Source organism: Chelonia mydas, chromosome 2, assembly GCF_015237465.2.
Source record: "Chelonia mydas isolate rCheMyd1 chromosome 2, rCheMyd1.pri.v2, whole genome shotgun sequence".
Classification (NCBI taxonomy): Eukaryota; Metazoa; Chordata; order Testudines; family Cheloniidae; genus Chelonia; species Chelonia mydas.
Window position 1 is genome coordinate 147,862,424 of NC_057850.1, and position 27,107 is coordinate 147,889,530.

General features: G+C 41.5%; 1 protein-coding gene across 3 annotated transcripts in view; it reads left to right on the forward strand.

The window, feature by feature from the left end:
• Positions 1-27,107, forward strand: part of GABBR2 (gamma-aminobutyric acid type B receptor subunit 2) — an 832,666-nt gene that overhangs the window by 735,219 nt on the left and 70,340 nt on the right. The gene's annotated exons all lie outside the window — the stretch shown is intronic.

Consider the following 27,107-nt stretch of genomic DNA (forward strand, 5'->3'; position numbering starts at 1 on the left):
TCTGGTATAGCTCAGACTCTGATGTCCAGGTATGTGACCTGGCATGATTCCTGCTCTGACCACTAGCTCGGACTGCCCACATCCTGGTCATGACATACAGTACATTAGAAATATAGAATTAATACTTATCATTACAGTAGATTTTTATTTATTTCTTATTTGGTTAATGCCAGCAAAGAGCATGGTGCTGCACAGGGTACAAAGAAAAATAGTCCCTGCTACAAGGGCTTTGCAGTCTAAAATACAGGCACAGATCAGAGAAATGCACAGGAAAATGAGAGGGATTGGCTTCAAATTTTGTTTTGTTTATTATAGAAATCTCTCTATTCAATTGACTAAACATATGTACAGTGCCACTGAAATACTCTTCACGGATTCCACTACTGATTAATCATGAGGGTGGGGGTTATTTTTTTGAAGATTTTTGTGTGTGTGTGTGTGTGCTAGATATCATAGCCTTAGAAACATGTTTTATGTCAGTAAATGAAGTGAGTACACAGCTGGCTGCTGCGTTGTCAGGCCAAATGCTACTCTCAGTCACACTTGTGTAAAAGTGTAGTAACTACTGAAGTTACACCAGTGAAAAATCAGAGTAACTGAGAACAGAACCTGGCCTGTCTTTTTTAGAGCAGTGTAAACATATTAGGAGAACTGGTTGATCTTATAACTTAATGCAGCAAGTTAACATCACTCTTCATTTAAAGATGATAATTGCATTAGAGGTAAATGAACTGATTGATTGGATGACTACAATGGAGGCTGTTAGGATCACGACAGCACCTCTGATGCTGCTGCCCATTATGCTTCCCAGAGTGAAACTGATGTGACTGAAAGGGATGTACAAGTAGCAAAGACAGAAAAGCCAGCTATTATTTATTATTGTTATTTATAGAGCACCATTAAGTTTGCATGGTAAGTCAGACACGTAAGAAGACAGATTCTTGCCTAACACAATCAAATCAAGCCTGATTCTTCACTGGCTTGAAACTTGTGAAGTGGCTTACACCTGTGCAAAGTCAGGGTAAATTGGGTGTAAAATGTCATCAAAACTGGATTTTCTATCTCTTACACCAAGATTAGTGTTTTGCACTTACTTTGCACAGCTGGAAATTGCAATACCAGATGCCAGGGAGTGGAGAATTTAGGCTCCAGTGCCTAAATATGGGCCTAATAGGACAATATAGAGACAAGAGAGGAGGGGAAGGGCACAACAGAGAGCTCTTTCTTTCATAACCCTTTCCTATTTTCCTTTTGTCTGTGTGTGTTTTTTCCCCACTCTTGCCTTCAGTTTTTAACCCTAGTTGGTTTTCTCTTTCTTTCTTTGTTTAAACAGCAGAACACGGCCAAAGCCTCTAGAGTAACAAGTATTTTAAGAGAAGAGTATTGACTTGCAACGGCTTGGTGCCCTGTATCCTCATATTCAGACTCTGAAGCCCCTTTTTAAAAGTTTTGGGTTTGGTTTTTTTAAGATTTGATCATGTAGTCTCTTTTATCCAGCTTGATGGTATTTTTCAAGACTGGGTTGCATACAGGGCTTCTCACAATTGTGTTCCACTTAGACTCTGCTTTCATGTACATTTTACTTCTAGAAGATCACTGCTGACATGCATGATAAATTTGTCTCAGTAGGTCCCCTGTGGGGTCTGTAGATCTATTGCAGTAGATATCAGATTAATTCTGCATACCAAAAGCCACCTAATATTAAATAAAATAGCAATGATTTGGTGGAGGGGAGGGAGGTATTTACTTGTTCAGTATCCAGGACCTTTCTCTGCTGTAGTGATCACAGAGGCTAGGTGTAACAGGGCAAGACTCACCCCTGCAGCGCCTCCTGTCAGTCATCCTGGAAATTAGCTCTTTTTGACCCAGAGAGCCCTCTGCAGGCTGGTGCCTCGCTGCTGCTGGCCCCTGTGTCCCTCCCGGACCCAGTGCCCCTTGTCCTCGGGCATTGCCCCCTGGCAGTACACCCATGCTCTGGGTCTCCCTACCCAGGGGAACCCCCACCCACTATCCCCTCCTCACCTCACCGGCTACTGCCAGTCACCATCTAGTCCCCTTTCACTGGGGCCAACTGCAGTCTGTATAAGCCAATCATCACAGGCAAGGGGCGTTTGGACCGGCTGCCTCTGCCTACGCTGGGCTGCACTGTTGCACCTTTCTGGTCTTTGACAAGGCTGCAGCCTGGGGCTTTTCTGGGCAAAAGCTCCCCAGCTCTGCTCCCCTCAGGTACTCTGTTCAGTTTCCCAGCAGCCAGGCCTTTCTCCCTCTAGAGACCAAGACTGTCTGCTCATGGCCCACTGCCCTCTTATAAGGGCCAGCTGGGCCCTGATTGGGGCGTAGCCACAGCTGAGGCTGCTTCTCCATTCAGCCTTCCCCAGCCACAGCCCTCCCCCGGGGCTGCTTGTAACCCCTCCGGGCAGAAGTGGGGTGACCACCCCGCTACACTAGACCACAAATATTTACAGGTAATAGTGATCCCCAAAAATGTCACTAACAGATGCCACATACATTGTATGATCTCACTAATTCCACAGCTGTCCCTGGAACTGCATTTTAATTCCTTCCTCAGATTTCATCTCCTCACCATGCCATCCTTATACAAACATTATTTTAGCATAGTTTAGGATGGAAGGAGAAGTTACAGGGGAAAGGATTACATTGGAATCAGTCAATTTGTTAAAAATCATCCTTCAGGGGGACAATGTATTAATTTTCATGGAAAACGCTGAATTGTAGAAAGTTGGATGAATGTGGCTAAACACAGTCTGGTATATTGCTTTGAGAATGTGTTTGGTATCCTGGAGACAGTGTTAAGCATCATGAGATCTAGCAGTTGCTATGGCAACATCTCTATTGAATGGCAAATTAGGTAGCCACGTAAAGCATTGCATAAATGTTCAACATACCCACTAATACCAGCACCTAGGGAAATAGTGTGAGTGAAAAGCTGTGAAATATACCTGAGGACTAAACAGAAGATACTGTAAAAGGGATTTAAAACTTTTTCTTTTTCCACCTTTGTAACAAATACTTACAACAATTATTCTAAATACTCTTAATAAGTTTCCTTTTTGTCTAGAAATTATACAGAATTCTTTACCAAAACAGACAGTATCATTGTATGCCATTAGAACAAAAGTCATTCAGTCAGGCTTGGCATTGCATGTAATTAATACACTGGGATTTTTTTTTTTTGAGCTTTTGACTTTCCCAGACCTGAAAAAAAAGGGTCTGTGAAGCTCAATTGCTTGTCGCTTTCACCAAGAGAAGTTGGTCCAATAAAAGACATTATCTCATCCACCTGGACTGTTTTTAGTCATATCTGTACTTAAGAATTGGTATTTTGTTTATAAGTCCAGTTACAGAGAATTCTTTGTGAATCAAGGTTTGTTAGATATGTGCTTTGCACATGCATTACTCCAAAAGTAAAGAGATAATATCACATGGGCTAAGATGGAGTCTTTTAATTGCAATAAAAAGTGATACATTGTGGCCTCTGATATTCTAGTCTGAAGTGCCATTGAGATTTTTGTTGTTATTATTTATCAACTATCTGTATTATGGTAGCACGTGGAGTCCCTACTCACGACTCAGGGCTCCGTTTTGCTATATACAACACAGACGTACCAAAGATGGTCCCTAACCAAAAGATATGTAAGTGGCAATCCAAGACATAGAACAATAGGTGAATACATCACCAATGGGGCGAACGCAGCAGACACAGCCCACCAGCTGCCAAAGTAGTATCAGGATTTTGTAGGCATCATGACAGGGAGAGTTTTTAGGTGGCCTTTGAAGGAGGACAATGAGGTGGTTTTACAGATGTTTACAGGGAGCTTCTCCCATAAATAAGGGGGAGAGTGCAAAGACACTCATTTGAAAATGTTACAAGTGGATGAAAAAGGCTGGCAGAGTGGATGCAGGATTTGATCTCTCACTACTGTGTCAGAGATAAGTAGGGTGGGGATAAGCTGTGAAGGGCCTTAAAAGCAAAGACAAGTAGTTTGTGTTTGATGCAGTGAAGAAGGGGGAGTCAGTGGACAGATGCAAACAGAGGGATGATGTGGTTGAAGCTATGAGCATGGTCTTTGCAGCAGCATTCTGAATAGATATAAGTGTGGAAAGATGGGATTTGTCAAGGCCAGATATGTGGAGACTGCAGTAATTGATGATGGATGATGAAGATCTAATGAGAGTTTTAGCTGTGTGAATGGAAAGGTTGGGTCTTAGAGATGTTATGCTGGAAGCATCTGCAAGGTTTAGACTTGACCTGGTTCTAGAGAGAGGGCTAAGTCCGAGAAAATACAAAGATGACTGGCCTGAGCGACAGGCGTTGTCCACAGTGAGCACTTAATTAGTCTGGAGACCGAACTGTACAGAAGCCCTGTGAATGTTTGCACATGTAAAGGACAGCTTTAGGAAGCTGCTGAGACTAGGGTTCACCCTACACCATTTAAAAGTTCAGTCAGCATAGCTACCTCGGTCATGGGTGTGAAAAAAAACCACACTCCTGACTGACATGGCTATGTCAACCTAATCCCCAGTGTACATGCAGCTCTATCCATGGAAGAATGCTTCCATCAGCAGAGCAGAGTTTGAGGAGATGACATTCCTATACTGATGGAAAAACCCTTTCCATCAGTGGAGGCTGCATCTACACTATGAGATTATGCCAGCATAGCTACGCCAACATAACTATGTCACTATAGTCTCTGTAGTGTAGACACAGCCTTACTCTTCTGATTTGGAATCATGTTGTTAAATGACAGTTCAGCATTTTATGAAGTAAATAGAAAGGGGCACATTGTGATTCTTCTATACATAATTTGTAGATTCTAAATTTTCTCTTTTAAAGAAAAGTCATAAAGAAGAAATGGCAACACAAATTACATACCGATATGGTGATGGTAATGCAAAGTATCTGATGAACCTTGAGGTCTTGATTTACTGTATGAATCAGCTCACTCCCCAGGCAACCTCCACCCATTTCATTCCCGTGGAGAACTGCATTTTTAAGCTGTCTGCCCAGGTGGAATATGTGGGGCAGGGAGGTAGTGTGAAAATTGGAGGGCAAGTTCCATTTCTCTGCATCACAGAGATGAATCAAACATAGAGTAAACACTTTAAAAATCAGATACGTTTACAAGAATAATTACTGTAACTTTGAATGTCATGGACTCTCCCCCATGTGACACTTCTCACATACTCCTGGTCCTAGGACACCACCAGATGGAACATACTGACCCAGGTTCATAAAATAGGTTTCATTACCAACACTGCATCTGTGTATATCTGCTCTTTTCTATGGTTGATGCTAGAAAAATAGTTGGATTTAATCATGGCAGTGTAACAGAGTTAGGTGTGTCTCGTTATTCAACATAGATACAGCTGTACCTATTGTACCAAGGATGTGAGCTTGAATAGAGAGTATGGGTGAAATCTTGGCTCTATTGAAGTAAATGGCAAAATCCCATTGACATCAGTGGGGCCAGGATTTCACTTCAGGTATGGGCAGTTTTCCTATTCTCAAGGTTAGATGACACAATGAACAACTGTGACAGTGCTGAAAAATGGGTGACACTTTTCATAGTGTAGACAAGACCTCTGTGGCCAAACCATGTTGTACTATGAATTATTCTTGCCTGTATGTACAGAAAAAAATGTATAGCCATGTTACAGAAGTCCAGCTAACCCGAGTAGATACCTACATTAAAACACTGTTTTTAACATGGGTATAACATGTTTTTCTGTCTAGGTGGGCAAGAGTAATTCATATAACAACGTGGGTTTGACCACAGTTATGTTTCACAACCATGTTTAAATGTGGTTTTTTTTTTTATTTTAGATGGGACCTTATCAGCTGGCAGATGGTATGCTGATGGGGAAGCACTCAGTCATGTCCCCAAACAAGATATTTATCGTTGCTATCTTTTCTTATTTTTAGTTTAAATGATATCACAATAATAAGAGTCAAAATCACCATAGAATCATGCAGATGCTAGGATACTATGGTAAACATTTATTTATAGACATTGTCATATCTATATGGCAAAGTGAAAGTATCATGATCATAGAATCATAGAATATCAGGGTTGGAAGGGACCTCAGGAGGTCATCTAGTCCAACCCCCTGATGATGTCTGTATCCATTTTACCCCTCCACCAAGTAAGGTGCACAGCAAGCAATCCAGAAGCAGCAAGCAGCATCTGGTGGATTTGATTTCAGTCTGTAATATTTAAGCTACATTGTTATGTCTCTCTATCTAGTGGCATGATCAAATGCATTTAGCAGGAAAGTTGAAATATGACTGAATCCTTTTGAGACTATTTTGATAAACAGGAAGGGCACAGGGCTTGACACATACAGACGCAGAAATCACAGGATGGTACATGAGTGTATCGTGGATAGGAATTCAACTATATCATGTGTATTAGGGAATACATTTTCCAATTTTAAAAAAATCAGATGCATTTTGCATTGTCAGCAGGGCCAGCCCACAACATTTTGGTACCTGAGGCGGGGAGCTCAAATGACACCCCCATGCTCCCTCACTTGGGCCAAAACTTTGAAACTCTGGGTCCTAGTTCTGCCCCCTCCCACAGTCGGGCACCTGAAGCGGCTGCCTCAGTTCGCCTCATGGTAAGGCCAGCCCTGATAGTCAGCAAGGATATGATCATATTGGAGAAATCTACTCTTGCCAGTGACAAGAGATGCTGATTCCCAAATTTGATTTGATTTGTACATAAATCCATTCATACAGAAAGTGTTTAGCTTCACTGACTTGATTCAATCAAAACTGAATAATGAATACTGTACTTGGTACAGTCATTAAAAGCAGTCTATTTATGTACATCAAATTACAAATTCAAATCAAATTATAAATTAAATTAAATCCCTTTAATTAAATATAATTAAGGCAAACCCTAATTAAGCCACAAAAGGCTATAATTCTTCTGAAAACAAAGAATCCAAAGAACCATAAGAAGCCAAAATGGCTTTACAGGAAATTTAGGCTATGGCTCTGTCTACACTGCAGAGTTTAAAGTCACCAAAAGTTATGCCACTTTAATTAAAGCGCTTTAATTAAACCACTGTTGCATGTCCACACTATGCTGCTTGTGTTGATGGAGTAGCTATGCCACTGTGCAAGTGACCTCAGGGTGTTTTGGGAAGGGTGTGCAATGCGTCATGGGACAGGTACAGCATCACATGATTCAGGTTTCTCAATCCCATTGTTCCAGGGGCATCCTAGTAGATAAATGCTTTTCAACTGAAGTGCGTGGGCAGGGAGGTGGGCACAGTTGCCAACTTTCATGCGGTAAATTAGCACCCTGGCTTTCACAGTAAGTCAAAAATCAAGCTAATCCCATTTCAAAACAAGGCCAAAACAAGACAATCCCCTAAGAACCCCAACACTCTGTGACTAGATTCCCCATGGCGTGCAGTCTGGGTCTGTGGTGGGCCCGCTGTGCATCCCTGACTCTCTCCCGCCCTTGCTCCTGCTTGCCGGGAGCCAATCAAAAAAAAGAAGCAATAAACTACAACAAGCTACAAACCAAACAAGCAACAAGCTACAAGCCAAAAACTAGCCAACAAGCAACCCACAAGCCAATTAAGCCAAAAACAAGCCCAATTTCTGCATTTTTTTTTCATGGGTTTGGCATGTCTGGAGGTGGGATAGAATGTGATGGGGAGTGTGTGTGGCGGGGAGGGGCATGAGTGTGTCCGCATGCTGTCTCATAAATTCAGACAGCCACTGGAAGCAATCAGTGCTGAGGCAGGGGGAGGGGAACCCCCAACATCAGCCCCTGCCTCCCTCCCTGGCACAGCAGTCTCACACACACACCCTCTGCCTGTCTGCCTCTGTGTTCCTAGTGTGGGAGAGAGCAGGAGCATTCCACATCAATGATTTGCTCTTTGTTGTCCACAGCAGAGTCTACACTGACACTTTGTCACTTTAACTTTGCCGCATAAAGCTTTATGCCTCTCGTCAAGGTGGTTCTATTTTGTCGTTGAAACTGGCAAGTTTTATTGCCAAAAGTGGCATTGCAGTGTGTACACCTCCACTGTTTTGTCGCCAAAAGCTGCCTATGTCTGAATAAAGCACTCCTCTGAGTGATATAAATTACACCAACATAAGCGCCAGTGTGGACAGCCCTATGTCGATGGGAGAGCTTCTCTTGCGGAGGTGGTTTTATTATGCTGACAGGAGAGCTCTCTCCTGTTGATATAGAGTGTCTTCACCCGACATGCTGGAGTGGCACAGCTGAGCCACTGCAGCGCTGTATGTGTAGACAAGCATGTAAGACCAAAGTGTGATTGATACCTTTACTCACATGGCCAGAGTAAGGTACTATTACACGTGAATAAAGGACCATACAAATTGGCTGATGTGGACTATATGCTTCCTAAGGGCCAGATTCTAATATCTTTATTCATGTCAGGTAACCCTTTATTGTTTTTTTCCACAGATAGCTCCACTGACTTCAGTGGGACTCTTTGTGGAGTAACGTGCTACTCAGCATGCAGAAGGGCATCACAGTCGTCTTTAAGGGATTAGTAATAGCACCATGAACATGGTTTACAACTGACAATCATTTGAGCAATGTTTGAAAATTATAGAGTACCAGAAGTCTGGAGAGAAGCAAATAACTTAGTTATTTGGAAAACAGTAATAAGAGTGATTTTAACCCTCTCTTCTGTTCACAAATTATGCATAAACATGCATTGATTCTGGCGGGCGTGTGTGTTCAAAATTGTTAGAAGAACATCTGATGTGAAAAAATTCTAGTCTCTGGATTGTAGACAAAATAATCACTTGAGTTATTCACTATCTGTAATACATTATTCTTGGAGAGTAATAGGTTATGTAATTCACAGCATATTCAGGTTCTTCCATCTTTTCATCACTGTGGTATCTGAGCACTGTTCAGAGAGAAATAAATAAGTGACTAATTGTCACATGTGTTTCTTCTCCCTGTGAGGAACATTGTGTGGGATTTATAATTTTTAAAAAGACCAAAAAAAAACCACCTGATGTACTATTATTTGTGAAGGCAAGGTCAAAGGAAGTGCACTTTGCATTTGGACCATATAGAAGTGAGGTTTGAATAGGGTGACCAGGCGTCCAGTTTTTGACTCGAACACCCTGTCGAAAAGGAATCCTGGCAGCTCCAGTCAGCAACGCTGACCAGGCCATTGACTGTCCAGTTGGCAGCGCCGCACAGTGGGGCTGGCAGGCTCCCTGTACCCTCTGTGCTGTGCAGCTCCCAGGAAGCGGCGGCATATCCCCCCCTCCAGCACCTACACATAGGGGCAGCCAGGGAGCTCCCCCCACTACCCCCACACCAAGCACCGCCCCCGGAGTTCCAATTGGCTGGGAACTGCGGCCAATGAGAGCTGCAGGGGCAGTGCCTGTGGACAGGGCAGCAGCGGCACACAGAGCCACCTAGCCACACCCCCACATAGGAGCTGGAGGGGGGACATGCTGCTGCTTCCGAGAGCTGCTTAAGGTAAGCGCCACCCAGAATCTGCACCCCTGACCCCCTCCTGGGCCCCAAACTCCTGCTCCTGAGCCCCAGCTCCACCCCACACTCTGCACCCCCAGCCAGAGCCCTCCCACAACCCCGCACCCCAGCTCCCTCCCACACCATGAACCCCTCATTTCTGGACCCACCCCAGAACCTGCATCCACAGCCCACACCTCCTCCCATACCCCAATACCCTGCCTCAGCCCAGAGCCCTCTCCCATACTCTGAATCCCTCAGCTCCACCCTGCAGCTGAGAGCCCCTTCCTGCACCTCAAACTCCTCATCCCTGGCTTCACACCACCAGCTGGAGCCCTCATCCCCTCTTGCATCCCAACCCACTGCCTCAGCCTGGAGCCCCCTCCCACACTCTGAACTTCTCATTTCTGGCCCCACCCCAGAGCCCACACCCTCAGTTGGAGCCCTCACCCTCTCCCGCACCCCAGACCCCTGAGCTAGCCCAGTGAAACTGAGTGAGTGAGTCAGGGTGGGGAGAGCAAGTGACAGAGGGAGGGGCGATGGAGTGAGCAGTGGGTGGGGACTCCGAGAAGTGGTAGGACATGGGCAGGGTCTCAGAGGAGGGGCAGGGCAGGGGCAGGGCAAGGGTGTTCGGTTTTGTGCAAGTAGAAAGTTGGCAACCCTAGGTTTGAAGCTGTTCTTAATTCCTGCAGGAGTGAATTCCATTGCCTTGGACAGTGTCCAAGAAAGTGCGTTGTCAGCGCAAACAAGCTTCATACTTAAGTGTTGTTTCTCTTCCTGTCTGAATGACTGAAACATTTATAAACAGGAGAAAGGAAATCAAAAAAATTTCAAAGTGGCTTTGAGAACACTTACAGCACAAACCATCATGCAAACATGTATTTGAACAAGACTTTTGCTTTCTGCAAACATTCTGCAAGCAGAAATCACTCGTATGAATGTTCCTGAAAATCTAACATAAAGATTTGTAAATCAGACCACAGTCATGGTTTCTATACAGGAAAAGTATTGAGTTGGAAAGGAGTACAGTGGGGTTGCCCACCCAGCTGTGTTAGGTCTGTTCTTACTAAATATCATTATTAAAACTCTAGAAGAGGGACTAAATTGCAAAGTAATGAAAATTACCAATAGTACTAAATTGAAAGACAGTGTGAACACAAACGAAGACAGGGAAACAATACAAGATACCTAGAAAGATAAGAATCATAAGCTGAACATAATAGAATAAGATTCAATTAGGAAAAATTCAAACAACAATCTGGAGAATCTGGGCAACTTTCTTGTCTGTAGACCCTCACATCCAGGCAGTTTCCAAATCTTTCCATGTTTCCCTCCTAGAATCTTGAAGACTTGGCCTTTTCTTTGTCCAGACTGCCATATCATAGAACTGGAAGGGACCTCGAGAGGTCATCTAGTCCAGTCCCCTGCACTCAAAGCAGGACTAATTATTATCTAGACCAGCGGTGTCCAATAGAAATTCGATGCTAGCCACACTTGTGGTTTTGAATTTTTCTTATTAGCCACATTATTAAAAAGCCACATGCATTAGCCACAATTCAATAGCCTATTAGACACATGTCGCTAGTGGCAAACGTATTGGACACCGCTGATCTAGACCATCCCTGACAGGTGTTTGTCCAAACTGCTCTTAAAAATCCCCAATGATGGAGATTCCACAATCTCCCTAAGCAATTTATTCCATTGCTTAACCACTCTGACAGCTAGGAAGTTTTTCCTAATGTCCAACCTAAACTGCCCTTGCTGCAATTTAAGCACATTGCTTCTTGTCCTGTCCTCAGAGGTTAAGAAGAACAATTTTTCTCCCTCCTCCTTGTAACAACGTTTTATGTACTTGAAAACTGTTATCATGTCCCTTCTCAGTCTTCTCTTCTCCAGACTAAACAAACCCAATTTTTTCAATCTTCCCTCATAGGTCATGTTTTCTAGACCTTTAATCATTTTTGTTGCTCTTCTCTGGACTTTCTCCAATTTGTCCACATCTTTCCTGAAATGTGGCACCTAGAACTAGACACAATACTCTAGTTGAGGCCTAATCAGCGTGGAGTAGAGCAGAAGAATTACTTCTTGTGTCTTGCTTACAATACTCATAATATATCCCAGAATGATGTTTGCTTTGTTTGGAACAGCGTTACACTGTTGACTCATATTTAGCTTGTGATCCATTATGACCCCCAGATCCCTTTCCACAGTACTCCTTCCTAGGCAGTCATTTCCCATTTTGTATGTGTGCAACTGATTGTTCCTTCCTAAGTGGAGTACTTTGCATTTGTCCTTATTGAATTTTATCCTATTTACTTCAGACCATTTCTCCAGTTTGTCCAGATCATTTTGAATTTTAATCCTATCCTCCAAAACACTTGCAGCCCCTCCCAGCTTGGTATCGTCTGCAAACTTTACATGTGTACTCTCTATGTCATTATCTAAATCACTGATGAAGATATTGAACAGAACTGGCCCCAGAACCGATCCCTGCAGGACCCCACTTGTTATGCCCTTCAAGAATGACTGTGAACCACTGATAACTACTCTCTGGGAACAATTTTCCAATCCATCTTATAGTAGCTCCATCTAGGTTGTATTTCCCTAGTTTGTTTATGAGAAGGTCATGCGAGACAGTATCAAAAGACTTACTAAAGTCAAGATATACCACATCTACCACTTCCCGTCTATCCACAAGGCTTGTTACCCTGTCAAAGAAAGCTATCAGGTTGGTTTGACATGATTTGTTCTTGACAAATTCATGCTGACTGTTGCTTATCACCTCATTATCTTCTAGATGTTTGCAAATTGATTTCTTCATTATTTGCTCCATTATCTTTCTGGGTACAGAAGTTAAGCTGACTGGTCTGTAATTCCCCAGGTTGTCCTTATTTCCCTTTTGATAGATGAGAATTACATTTGCCCTTTTCCAGTCTTCTGGAATGTCTCCCGTCTTCCATGACTTTTTGAATATAATTTCTAATGGCTCAGATATCTCCTCAGTCAGCTCCTTGAGTATTCTAGGATGCATTTCATCAGGCCCTGGTGATGTGAAGACATCTAACTTGTCTAAGTAATTTTTGACTTGTTCTTTCCCTATTTTAGACTCTGATCCTACCTCATTTTCACGGGCATACACTATGTTAGACGTCCAATCGCCATCAACCTTCTCGGTGAAAATTGAAACAAAGAAGTCATTAAGCACCTCTGCCATTTCCACATTTCTTGTTATTGTCTTTCCCCCCTCATTGAGTAACAGGCCTACTCTGTCCTTGGTCGTCGTCTTGCTCTAATGTATTTGTGAAATGTTTTCTTCTTACCCTTTATGTCCCTAGCTAGTTTGATCTCGTTTTGTGCCTTGGCCTTTCTAATTTTGTCCCTACATACTTGTGTTATTTGTTTATATTCATCCTTTGTAATTTGAGCAAGTTTCCACTTTTTGTAGGACTCTTTTTTGAGTTTTAGATCATGGAAGATCTCCTGGCTAAGCCAGGGTGGTCTTTTGCCATATTTCCTATCTTTCCTACGCAGTGGAATAGTTTGCTCTTGTGCCCTTAATAATGTCTCTTTGAAAAACTGCCAACTGTCTTCAATTGTTTTTCCCCTTAGACTTGCTTCCCATGGGATTTTACCTACCAACTCCCTGAGTTTGCTAAAGTCTGCCTTCTTGAAATCCATTGTCTTTATTGTGCTGTTCTCCCTCCTACCATTCTTTAGAATCATGAACTCTACTATTTCATGATCACTTTCACCCATGTTGCCTTCCACTTCCAAATTCTCAACCAGTTCCTCCCTATTTGTCAAAAATCAAATCTAGAAGAGCCTCCCCCAGTAGCTTTCTCCACCATCGGAAATAAAAAATTGTCTCCAATACATTCCAAGAACTTGTTGGATAATCTGTGCCCTACTGTGTTATTTTCCCAACAGATGTCTGGGTAGTTGAAGTCCCCCATCACCACCAAGTCCTGTGCTTTGGATGATTTTGTTAGTTGTTTAAAAAAAGCCTCATCCACCTCTTCTTCCTGGTTTGATGGTCTGTAGTAGACCCCTACCATGACATCTCCCTTGTTTTTTACCCCTTTTATCCTTACCCAGAGACTTTCAACAAGTCTGTCTCTTATTTCTATCTCAATCTCAGTCCAAGTGTATACATTTTTAATATATAAGGCAACACCTCTTTTTCCTCTGCCTGTCCTTCATGAGAAAGCTGTACCCTTCTATACCAATATTCCAGTCATGCGTATTATCCCACCAAGTCTCCGTGATGCCAACTATGTCATAGTTGTGTTTATTTACTAGCATTTCAAGTTCTTCCTGCTTATTCCCCATACTACTCGCAGACATCTAAGATACTGATTTGATTTCCCTCCCTGCCCCCCCAGTTCTGTCTTGTCTCTCCTTTATCCCTGCTTTTACAGCTCATGCTCCCCCCAGATTCTGACCTTCTCCCAAGTCTCCATGTTTTTGACTTACATGTGGGCTTTGGTCACCTGCCCCCCATCAAACCTAGTTTAAAGCTTTCCTCACTAGGTTAGCCAGTCTGTAGCCAAATAAGCTCTTCCCCTTCCTCAATAGGTAGAACCAATCTCTGTTTAGCAGTCCTTATTCCTGGAACATCATCCTGTGGTCAAGGAAGCCGAAGCCCTCCTGGTGACACCATCCTCGCAGCTAGGCATTCACCTCCAGGATGCATCTGTCTCTGCCGAGGCCCCCTGCCCTTGACTGGAAGGACTGAAGAGAACCACCTGCGCTCCCAACTTCTTCACCCTTACTCCCAGAGCCCTCTAGTCACTTCTGATCTGCTGAGTGTCCTCCCTGTACCAGAGCCATATCTTTCATCCAGACTTTTATCTTGTGTCTCAGCTACTGTAACGTTTTCTCCTCTGGACTTGGCAACTCCAGCCTTGCTCCCCTCAATTTCATTCAGTACTCTCTATCAAAATCATCTTCCTTGCTTGTTACTTTAATCATGTCTTCTCACTTTTTTAAGCCCTGCTGATGATGGATCCCTTTTCACCACCACATCAAAAATGCATAGATAGACTCACCCCTGCCTTATCTATTGGCTTATTGCACCAATGATCCCCATTTTTACTCAGCCAACATTTCCATCTTTTGTCCCTTGTCAGTCCACTTCTTCCTTAAGTCTTGATTGCTGTAACCTATGCCAAATTTCTTGCCAGCACAAACTGCTAAACTACTCCGTTAATTCACTATCTTATCCTTTTTCAAGTTCCTCCTTAAGACTTCTGCTATGATGCCTACAGAACACTGCCAGTTGATAATCCCTGGAATGTAGAGGAGCTCCATTGTGCACACAGCCATTGATCTCACCCACCCCCACCCATTTGGAAGTTACTTAAGCATGTCGTAACAGCGTCAGAGAAGGCATGCCTACCCCCTAAAAAAGAAATGAAATGGGAAAACTGGGCAGAGGGGAATCATTTGATTATATGGAACAGCTCATGAAGTTTTTGAGCCAAATATATTATTATTTTTTAGACAATTATAAATAAGTATCCTTCAGAAAATTTCCCCAGGGAAGTGTGATGTTCAAGTTGACACTGTCCCCTTAAAAAGGTATTGCATATATTTTAAAACCTTTTCCTCGGAAGCATCATATTCCCTGACCTTTCTTATATGACTGGTATGTATTGTAAAAATAAATATGTCACAAACCAGGCTTACAACAGTATCTTATTCTTTTATACCTACAATTTATCTACATAAATTAGATCTTTTGTAATGTAGCAGGCATGTGAGAGGACACATCCTTCAGGGCATAAGCAAAGAATGAGTGATAAATGTATTGAGCCTAATATCCAACTATACATTATCTGAATCTACCTTTCATCCATTAAAGGCAAGTCCTAGACTTTTTCTTGTCACAAAATGTTAATTTTTGACATGGATAAAACAAATATTAAAAAATTCAGTGACGAATAGTGTTGCTTATTATACTATCTGTGATTCAAGGAGAACTATTGTATAAGTACCCTGTGGTAAATCAGGTGCTGTACTCTCTACTCCAGGTTTTATTTAATTATTTTGGAAGCACTAAATGTATCTTTTTTTGATGCATGAAATACAGCTGCTACCGCACCCATAGGTTTGCCTCAGGCTGGCTGACATCCTCCTCCTGTCCACTCCACCTCTGTAATTTACTTCTAGCATCTATATTTTGTTACTCCTTTGTCTTCATTGTTTTTCAACTCCTCTGCCCTTGAGTTCCTTTTAAACTTTTTATTCTGAAGGTGGAATGTGTGAATATTCTAAATTGTATATGAAAAGCCACAGGCTGAAGTAATGTTATTCAATATTGTTCCCTTCCAACGGAATTTTTCTGAAGTGAGAGACCCTGGAAAGCACTGTTAAAACCAGACCTCTCAAGTGTAGTAGATTTTATAGTATGTTCCACATTTTGCCTCGATCAGGCTCCCTGTCCCACCCATACTGTAGCTGAGGCAAAGATCCACAGACATGCAAGAGAGGGCAAGTCCTTCTAAATACCCTGTAGCCTAGGGGAACGTGTACAGCAGGAAGAGCCAGGGAATATGAGTTCAACTCTTGTCTTTTCTGACTGCTATGCACTTCACAGCCACCATTATTAAGCAAGGCCTCATACCCTGACTCTAGAAGAAGTCAAATATTCGTCTCTGCTGCTGCCTGGGCCTGCTACTCCTGCAGTTTTATAAATAAACTAACAGAGGTTTCCCAAGGTCACTTCAAGGAGAGCTGGGAATAGAATTCAGCTCACTAATATGTAGAACTGTCTAAAAGAATAGAAAGAATAAATAGGGCAGAGGGTAGTGGCGCTACATGTCAAACACACACCTTCCTGAAGTGTCCAAGGTCAGTCAAGGCTAACCTATAGCACCGCTGCCAGAGCTGGACCCAGGGAGACTACATTGCTTCAAATGGACTCCCTGCATACCTATACCACACAGAGATTTCTGTGGGCAAGAAACGCCTATGGCTATCTAAATAATTGAAAGTCCAGATGGGCCTAAAATGCAGAGGAAAAGCATACAGATACAGATCTACACTTAGTCACCAAATAAAATATATGAAAATGTGACAGAAAATGGTATATGGATCATCCCCTGTATGATATGTTAGTTTCCAAAATTAATTCTTATTTGAAAATAAGCCATATAGCCTTGCCCAGATCATTCACTATTATAAGTCACTGAGGCATGATTGTATAAATAAATAGATTTTGAACAGAGAGCTATTTAAGAATATATAGGAACTATGTTACCTAACACAGAGGTAACAGTAGGTTCAGAATTGCCCATTTGTACCATATATGCATTAAACATACACTGTTGCATAGGCAAATGTGGATTTCAGTCATATGGAGCATGGTAACATAACAAAGAACAGGTCCAAGGAATATATAAAAGGGCACCTGATTATTGTTTTGAACTGTTACCAAATTAACCACTTTTCTGTTCTATACCAGCAACATGAAAAAGTATTTGGTAGAATTGTGTTAAATGGAATCTGGTTTGACAGCTGCTGAAAGAAGATAAATTATTTAAGGGAAATGTTGCATAAAAGCTTTACTGAATTCAGACAAGAACACTTTCTCATGGCTACCTGGTTTGCTCTCAATAATGTCACAGAAGTGGAAACGCTGCTTGAGTATCTATTTATTGAAGAAAAAAGAATAAGAAATCATTTCCCTGCCACTGTAGGGACCTTGGGCACTGGTGCACCTTGGTCCCTCCTATAACAGTCTAGTCTCCTGTGAGCTATAAAACTTTGGTCTAGTGTCAGTTGTTGGGTTTAGAGTCTGAGCACTGGGTAGTGTGGAGATCCTATGATATACAGGAGGCTAGACTAGATGCCCTGGTGGTCCCTTTTGGCCTTAAACTCTATGACTCTAAAAATCTCCATAACTTTCATACTTTTATCTCCTGGGGAGGCATATAATTTACTATATAAACATAAAAAACATCAGTCCTTACTCATGTCAACAATCTCAGTGAAATCAATGAGACTACCCATCTGACTAAGGATTGAGTCCTTTCTTCTATGCTCTGTAAGTTTTTATATTAAATGAACCTTCCCTTGTTCTTTCAATAACTTTCTATTCTGTAAAATCTAAAATAACTTTGATATTTGAGTATATATACGCACACAATAAAATGTCTCTATATATTTTCTTCTTGAGATTGCAGCCCTGGTTATTTGTCTTCTCAATGTAATGAGACGTGAACTGAAATAAGTTACAAAAACATTCTCCTAGCAACTTCATAACACTATATCTCCCAACTAATGTAACAAACAAACAAAAAACAGAGTTAGCCTTTGCCTAGGTTGAACCAAAATCTTTCCAGGCTAGTTCTAGGCTCTGCCACACTAAACTCAATCTTTCAAGGCTGGAACAGGCCTCTATCAAAGCCAAACTCCAAACATAATGTTAATCCCAGGCTAACTAAATCTTCCAAAGATGAAGCAGGCCTCTGCCTAACCTAAAATCCCAAGCTAGACTGACTCTTGCAAGTCTGGGGCAGGCTTCATAGCACCTAGTACACTCTAGCCATAGCCCTCTCTATCTGACTGAAAATTGGGTCTCCCAGCTAGCAGCAATGCTGAGCCTCCCTCAATTCTAGGAGAATTTTATCACTGGTTCCATTTTACCAAGGTACATAGGTGCTGGAACTAGGGGTGCTGTCGCACCTCCTGGCTTGAAGTGGTTTCCATTATAGAATCATAGAATATCAGGGTTGGAAGGGACCTCAGAAGGTCATCTAGTCCAACCCCCTGCTCGAAGCAGGACCAAGTCCCAGTTAAATCATCCCAGCCAGGGCTTTGTCAAGCCTGACCTTAAAAACCTCTAAGGAAGGAGATTCCACCACCTCCCTAGGTAACGCATTCCAGTGTTTCACCACCCTCTTAGTGAAAAAGTTTTTCCTAATATCCAATCTAAACCTCCCCCACAGGGTGGGGTTTATATATATACAGGGTTTACAGCTTGGTTCAATGGCTCTCAGCAGCCCCACTATAAAAATTGTTCCAGAACCCCTGCTAAGCAGTAAGGGGAAAATCCTAATCCTTGCACCCAGCCTGAGTAGCTAGGCTGGGTTCAGGACAGGTTCATAGGGAGAGAGGAAGAATCCTTCACCCGATTTATAGAAGGTCTGTGGAGAACACCACAGCAGCTACTGAAGCCAAATGAGTAGTTTATGGAGTTCTAGAGGAGCTGCATAGTAACAAAGCTTCTGGCCCCATTCTCTCCTGACATTACTGTGTCTCACCAATGGCACAGCCATAGCCCTTAAATCCTGGCCTCTTGCCTCACGTCACAAAGTAATCACTCCTGTCCCAGTGCTGAGGACACTCTACTATATCTTGTAGTATTTGTCCAAGTGGCTGCAAGCACATATTTAGGCAGGTTTCAGTCTCTATTCCTCAGACATATATCAGGACAGGACAGGACTAGAATTCAAAATGATCTTGACAAATTGGAGAATTGGTCAGAAATCCACAAGATGAAATTCAATAAAGACAAGTGCAAAGAACTACACTTAGGAAGGACAAAATCAGATGCACAAATACAAAATGGGGAATATCTGGCTAGGTGGTAACACTGCTTGAAATGGATCTGGGGATTATAATGGAGCTCAAATTGACTATGAGTCAACAGTATGATGCAGTTGCAAAAAAGACTAATATCATTCTGGGGTGTATTATCGTGTGCAAGATATGTGAGGTAATTGTCACACTCTACTTGGCATTGGTGATTGCTCAGCTGGAGTACTGTATCCAATTCTGGATGCCTGTGGCGTGGTGCCTCCCCTGCCCCTGTAATGCATTGAAGGGCTTAAAAGAGCCCTGGGAGAGGGTTGAGAGGGAAAAAGCTGGGCTGTTTGGGAAAACAGGCACAGGTGTAGCCTGTGTAATTAGGGCCCAGCAGGCCCTTATAAACGGGCAGTGGGCTAGAAAGGGGGAGACACTCTCTCTAGCTACATGGAGAGAGAAGGAGCTGGCTGCCTGGGAAGCTGAGGAGGGTACCTAGGGCAGAGCAGTGCTAGGGAAGGGTAGAGGCAGTTGGGGAGTGCCAGCCTAGCAGAGCTTCAGGCTGAGGTAAAGGCCCACAAAAGGGTACTAAGGCTGCAGAGGAGCAGCCCAGACCTAGACAGAGGCAGCTGGTCCAACCCCCTTGCCGCTGATGAGTGGTACAGGGAGCGGGGGCTAGATGATGACTGACAGTAGCCACTGAGGCAAGGAAGGGATAGTGGGTTGGGGGTTCCCCTGGTGAGGGGAGACCCAGACTGAGGGGGTACTGCCAGGGGGCAGAACCCTAAGCTAAAAGGGCACCGGGGTCTGGGAGGGGCATGGGACCAGTGGCAAGTGAGATACCGACTGACAGAGGGTGCTTCTGGCTGAAAAAAGCTAATTCCCTGGATAACCAGCAAGAGGTGCCGCAGCGGTGAGTCATCACCCCGCGACAGTACCACACTCTAAGAAAGCTATGAACAAATTGGAGAGTCCAGAGGAGAGCAACAAAAATGTTAAAAGATTTATCAAACCTGATCTATCAGGAAAGGTTAAAAAATGGGGCACGTTTAATCTTCAGAAAAGACTGAGAGGCGACCTGACAAAAGTAATCAAATATGTTCAGGGCTCTTCTAAAGAGGACAGTGATCTGTTGTTCTCCATGTCCACCGAAGGTAGGACAAGAAGTAGTGGGCTTAATCTAAAACAAGGAAGATTTAAGTTTGATATTTGGAAAAACTTTCTAACTGTAAGAGTACTTAAGCTCTGGAATAGGTTTCCAAGGGAGGTTGTGGAATCCCCATCACCGGAGGTTTTTAAGAGCAGGTTAAACAAACACCTGTCCGGGATGGTCTAGGAATACTTGGTCCTGCCCCAGCAAAGGGGCTGGATTTGATGATGCCTCAAGGTCCCTTCCACCCCTACACTTCTATGATTCTGTGATCAAAGGAAGACAAGAAGGGAAGTCCAAGATAATATACTTGGACAGCAATCCTATCTGTATTAGAGTTCCTTAAGGAAATAATATAAAACAAAACTCCCACTGACTGCATCAGGATCAGGACTGGATCTTTAAGTGCATGTATATATTAAGGAAACTAATTGTGTTTCAGAGAACTCTTGACATTAATATACCAGAATATTCCTTTCTCTCAGTGCTTGTAATTCCATATTTGGTTGCAATTCTTTTTTTTCTTCTTTTTTAAGTTAATGCCATCTAGCTAAAAACAATTAGCTCCATTTTAATTTTTATCTATTGATCTATCTGGATTAGGCTGTGGAATAAACAAGTCACTCCTCTCTGGGAAACATGTGGCTCTCAAAAATCAGTTTATTTAAAATACACAAATCAACCCACACTGGATAAAATGATAAATTATGAATTCATGCCATTTGCAAGTAAAAAATGAGAGCATTCACAATAGATGAGCCTATGAATAGATCTAAGAGTATTTTCTCATCTCTAAATCCCAGTAAACTACAGTATGTATGATTACTATTCTATGGAATTATTTGTATAGAGACAGATGGAGAGCAAGAAAGCAGATTTATTTCAAAGATAATAATGTGCGAACATCTCTGAGGCTGAATCACCAGTGCTCTTTTTATTGTGGTAGAAGAAATTTCAGTGGTTATCTATGACGTGGCATTTTTTTCTTTCTTTTTTTTCCCCCTTTAATCATAACCCCAGTTTGTTTTATCCCATCTGTCTTCGTAGCAAGTTCTATGATATTAAATAGCTACATTAGGCTACCTGAAATCCATGAAAGATGCAGGTGCCTTTTTACTTTAGTAATGTTGTTGTGATGAGACAGTACACTTTTCTATATCTTGCAAGAATTCACATAAAAATAAAATTATATAGTTCTAAAATGTGGCATTAATATCAATTTAGCTATATATGCTGGCATTCTAACAGACATCACTGCATGGTGATCTCAGCTAGCTGAGCATTATAGCATTACTGTCATATATGTGTGCTAGAATATAAAGATACTTCTAGCAATGAGGATTTGGAAATTGTGAAGTGTATGGGAGTTCCATTGAATTGTCAGTTTCCCAAAGAGCTTAGTTTTTTAAGGCTCCATTGAAGCAAGATAACTTGGAAGCCAAAAGTTCATGTCTTGGCAAGCTGAATTTCAGTATAACGGAAGGAAAAAACAAAGTCGTCCAGGAAAATTAACTATGGAAAAGTGACTGCTGCCTTCCAGCCCACTGGATAAGGTGGTAGCTCTAAAGTCCAATCATGTCAGGAGTGAGCATTGGCTCCCTGGCATGCTGCAACTCCAGGGACATCTCTTGCAGGCTTCATTGACTGGGAGGAGTTAAGATTGGGCAAGGAAGCACCACCCCATCTCAGTCTCATGAGGAGATTGGAGTGTATGATAATACTGACTTTGCAGACATTATGTGATGCTGCTTCATGGACTCCAAGGCCAGAAGGAACCATCATGATCCTCTAGTCTGACCTCCTGCACATTGGAGGCCACAGAACCTCACCACCCACTCCTGTAATAAACGCCTAACCTCTGGCTGAGTTACTGAAGTCCTCAAATCATGATTTAAAGACTTCAAGTTACAGAGAATCCACCATTTACACTAGTTAACACCTTCAAGCCCCATGCTGCAAAGGAAGGTGAAAAACCCCCAGAGTCTGAGTGTCCAACACTGCCATCCATCAGTACCTTTTGGGAAATGTTTGTAAGTTTCCATGTGGAGTTATTATTGCTGTAGTTAGAAGTAGCAAAGTTAGTGTTAAGCTCTTTTGCCAATTTTTTGCCCATTGGTCATTTTGGATGTACTTTGGGTTCTGAGTGTTGTGAACCTCTCTAGCCATAGCTAAGAAAAATCCACAGTGTTCACAATATGCCTCTCCTGGATTGGCACAGTGTCCATTACAGACTCTCATGTTTGGCGCCTGTTCTGCCTCAGGGAGGGGCCCCACCAAATTTCAAAATCCTGCTGCAAACATTGTGGGCAATAGGTCTAAAGTCTGGAGGATGTTTATAATGAGCAGTGTTAGGCATCCTAAAGATAGGGGTTGTTGCTGCTCCCCTATTAATAGTAATGCATACATCCAAGAGGGTTATGATGATTTTACAGATAAATTGTTTATTGGTGTCGGAAAGCCCTTCTCTATACTCAGCAGTTTTGGCGTAGAGTAAGCATTTTATAGGGGACGATGTGCAATTCTAATGTGAAGTTAACAGAATAAACTGTTTATGTTGAGCTGCTGAAAGCATTGCAAAAACTGATGCGGTATAAGAAACCTTATTAGGTTTCAAAGGAAGTAGGAAAGCTTCAGCCTAATCACAGACAGGAGGTCTTCAGGCTTTTGCTGATGACATCTGAAGGCCATTTCAATTGCTTTCTATAAAAGGAAAGGGCAGAATTCCAGTACATATACAATCCTTGGTAGGTTTTAAGCTGTCATCTTCTCTACAGCCAAGCTCTCTGGCAATAGCAAAGTGCACAAATGGTGTTGGATTAGTGAAGTGATGCATTCTGTTATAATTATGGATTTTTAAAACCTTGTTTGGACATCAGAAGAGACCATATTTTATTTATCTAGCGCTTAGCCAGGATCAGTAAATTCATGCAAAATGAATACATTAACCAAAAAACAAATAGAAACAGTGAAGCAGGAATATCATTCCATAGTACTGAAAAATAAAACACAAAAATCCACATACAGCAAAATACTTCCTACCTATTTAGGAACACACACAACTCATAATTTATGAGAAATCAACAAAATGTCATTAAAATATTAAGACTTTATGGATCTGAAGCCTGGTTTAAAAGAGTGCTGTCAAATACAGAAGCTTTCCGAATTTTGGTACTGATTTCGGGACCGATCATGCAAGGTGCTGAGTATCCTCTGCTCCCATTGAAACACCTCACAGGATTGGGCCCTTCTTGTTTTCATTGGGAGCTTTGCCTATTCTTGAAGGATCAAGCTCAGAATCCCAGAAAAGCCCAAATTTATTTCTGAGTACATAATGTCCATTACAGACTCGTCCTAATGTAATTCTGGTACATCATTTCCTTAATGGGAACAGTATCTACTACTCTGGTAGAATTTTTTAAATATTTTGGTACTTTTTTATATACCATCATTTTTTGCCCTTTTTTTCCTCTTTTGAGTACTGAGCTCATGCATTCTCTCTAGCCCTCATAACAGAACAGAACTTGCATTTCAAATACATTTGAATTATGTCTGTCAAGCGATTAAAAAAATGCAATAAATCATACGATTAAAAAAATTGATTAATCACTTAATCATACTGTTAAACAATAGAATATCTTAAATATTTTTGGATGTTTTCTACATTTTCAAATATATTTTCAATTACAACTCAGAATAAAAAGTGTACGGTGCTCACTATTTTTGATTAAAAGTATTTGCACTGTAAAAAAACAAAAGAAATAGTATTTTTCAATTCACCTCATACAAGTACTGTAGTGCATTCTCTTTATCATGAAAGTTTAACTCACAAATGTAGAATTATCTACAAAAACACTGCATTCAGAAATAAAACAATGTAAAATTTTAGAGCTTGCAAGTCCACTCAGTCCTACTTCTTGTTAAGCCAATCGCTAAGACAAACAAGTTTGTTTACATTTGTGGGAGATAATGCTGCCTGCTACTTATTTACAATGTCATCTGAAAGTGAGAACAGGTGTTCACATGGCACTGCTGTAGCTGGGGTTGCAAGATATTTACGTGCCAGATGTGCTAAAGATTCATGTCCCTTCATACTTCAACCACCATTCCAGGGGACATGCATCCATGCTGATGACAGGTTCTGCTCAATAACAATCCAAAGCAGTGCGGACTGACACATGTTCATTTTCTTCATCTGAGTCAGATGCCACTAGCAGAAGGTTGATTTTTCTTTTTTGATGGTTCAGGTGCTGTAGTTTCCACATCTTTTAAGACTTCTGAAAGCATGCTCCACACCGCATCCCTCTCAGATTTTGGAAAACACTTCAGGTACCTAAACCTTGGGTCGAGTGCTGTAGCTATCTTTAGAAATCTCACATTGGTACCTTCTTTGCGTTTTGTCAGATCTGGAGTGAAAGTGTTCTTAAAATGAACAACATGTGCTGGGTCATCATCCGAGACTGTTATAACATGAAATATATGGCAGAATGTGGGTAAAACAGAGCAGGGCACATACAATTCTCACCCAAGGAGTTCAGTCACAAATTTAACTTACACATTTTTGTAATGAGAGTCATCAGCGTGGAAGCATGTCCTCCGGAATTATGGCCAAAGCATGAAGGGCCATACGATTGTTTAGCATATCTTGCAACGCTGGCTACAAATGTGCCTGTTCTCACTTTCTGGTGACATTGTAAAAAAGAAGAGGGCAGCATTATCTCCTATTAATGTAAACAAACTTGTTTGTCTTAGCGATTGGCTGAACAAGAAGTAGGACTGAATGGAGTTGTAGGCTCTGAAGTTATTTGTTACATAACTGTTTTGTTTTTTTTTTTGAGTACAATCTACGTTTGTAAATTGTACTTTCACGACAAAGATTGCACTACAGAACTTGTATGAGGTGAATTGAAAAATACTGTTTCTTTTGTTCATTTTTACAGTGCAAATATTTGTAATAAAAAATATACACTTAGATTTCAGTTACAGAATACAATATATAAAAATGTAGAAAAACATCCAAAATTAATTTCAATTGGTATTGTTTAACTGCAGTTAATTAAAATCAAAATTATAATTATAAATTATATATAAATATAAAAAAATTATAATTAAAAACTGCAATTTTTAATTGCAGTTTTTTTAGTTAATCACGTGAGTTAACTGCAATTAATAGACAGCCCTAATTTGAACATAACTACATTCTTTTAGGAGAGAAATACCTTAGTGAAATGCTCACTCTGTTTTTCACTGCCTATGGCTGCATAGTACAGCAGGCCTTCAGTGACTCTTTCTGCGTACATGTCAAAATATTGGATAGCACCTTGACCCTGTAAATCATTATGTGCTCAGCAAACAGCACAAGGCTGAGCTTCTGTGCGGGCACAAGTATGGTGAAGCACCAGGTGTTCATTGAGTGTACGTCCCAAACCCACTCCACGAATGTGAGGTAAAAAGGAGAACGGGTGTGGGCAGAGGATGGACGTAGCTGAAAAGACATAAGCAAAGATCCTGAGTGGGTGTAAACTGGTGTAGCTCCCCACTGCTGAAAAGTAAAACATTTTTGGGAATACGGTAGATCTGGAATGGAACTGAAATAATTATCTCACAACTCAAAAAAGGATGCAATTAATGGCACGCCAGAACTAAAAGATGTAGGGGAGATCAGTCCTGTATTTATTAAAAAAACAAACAAAACAAAAAAAACTCTTTGGCCTTGTAATGAGCTAAGACAAAGTTTAGAAACTTAGAGAAAATGTATCTTTAGGACAGTCCTGTTCATGTGAAAATGTTGACACTACTGAATTTAAGATAGCAACTCTCACCTGAACTTTTTTCCATTTCAATCATAAATGATAGAAAATCCAGAAAGCTTTATCCTCAGTTTAGAATGTCAAATTACATTAGTACATAAAGACTTTGGTATTATGAGACCGGATCAGGGAGAAGGAGACATTTTTAAGGATCCCAAACACACATTAGTAGCATTGTAATATATTTTTCTGCCACCTGGCAGCCTTACCCTGAGAGGTGATGAGCACCCTGTAGCTCATTTTGATGGTAATGGGAGTTGCAGGTGCTCAGAGGCCATCAGAGTGGGGCCATACACTACTTATGAAAAGGTAAAATCCTTCTCTGGGTCCTCTCTGATTTGAGAGATTTTTAGGATTTAGATTATCCTATTCAGGGTTACTACTGGGAAGGGGTGAACGTAACTGTCATTCTGTTGCAAGGGTGCAAGGAAATAACTATGGATTGTGAGAAACTTGCCCCACAATCCTCTTTCCTTTTCTTATTTTTTATTCTTTGTTGCTATCTGAGGTCAGTGGTAGCCAGGCAATCATGCTTTACGTATGGAAGGGGTGATGAGGGAAATGGAGTAGGGGCTTGATTCTGCACTTATTGAAATCTCTGGCAAAATTACCAGTGACACTAATGGGAGCAAGACTGAACCCTAGAATAATGGTCAGTTTTTCTCTGAAATCCTTCTATGAAAAAATCACTTCTATATTTGAGTCAAAGAAAATCTGATTTTTTTCCCTAGCTCTGATAAATCCATATTCTTCTGCCTCAAAGATTTTATATATATAGCCAGGTACAAAAGGAACTGGCTGTAGTGACTTCCACTGGTACTGCATATGTGCATAAAGTGAAGCACATGGTGATTCACATCAGCTGAAGATCTGGACCATCAGTTTAAACTGGAAATAGTGAGTTGCTTTGAACATTTGTGCCCCTATTTCAGGTTCTTCTCAAAAGGAAAACAAGATAAGAGTTCACAACAACTTTGGATAGAGTGGCACAATAGAACATTCCTATCAAAGTAACACATCAAATCCGTTAATCACTAGTCTAATTTGCAAAAGAACAGGTATTATGTCCAGGTACAAAGGGCAGGCATTGCTGCACTAGCCTCTTTTCTCAGGGTG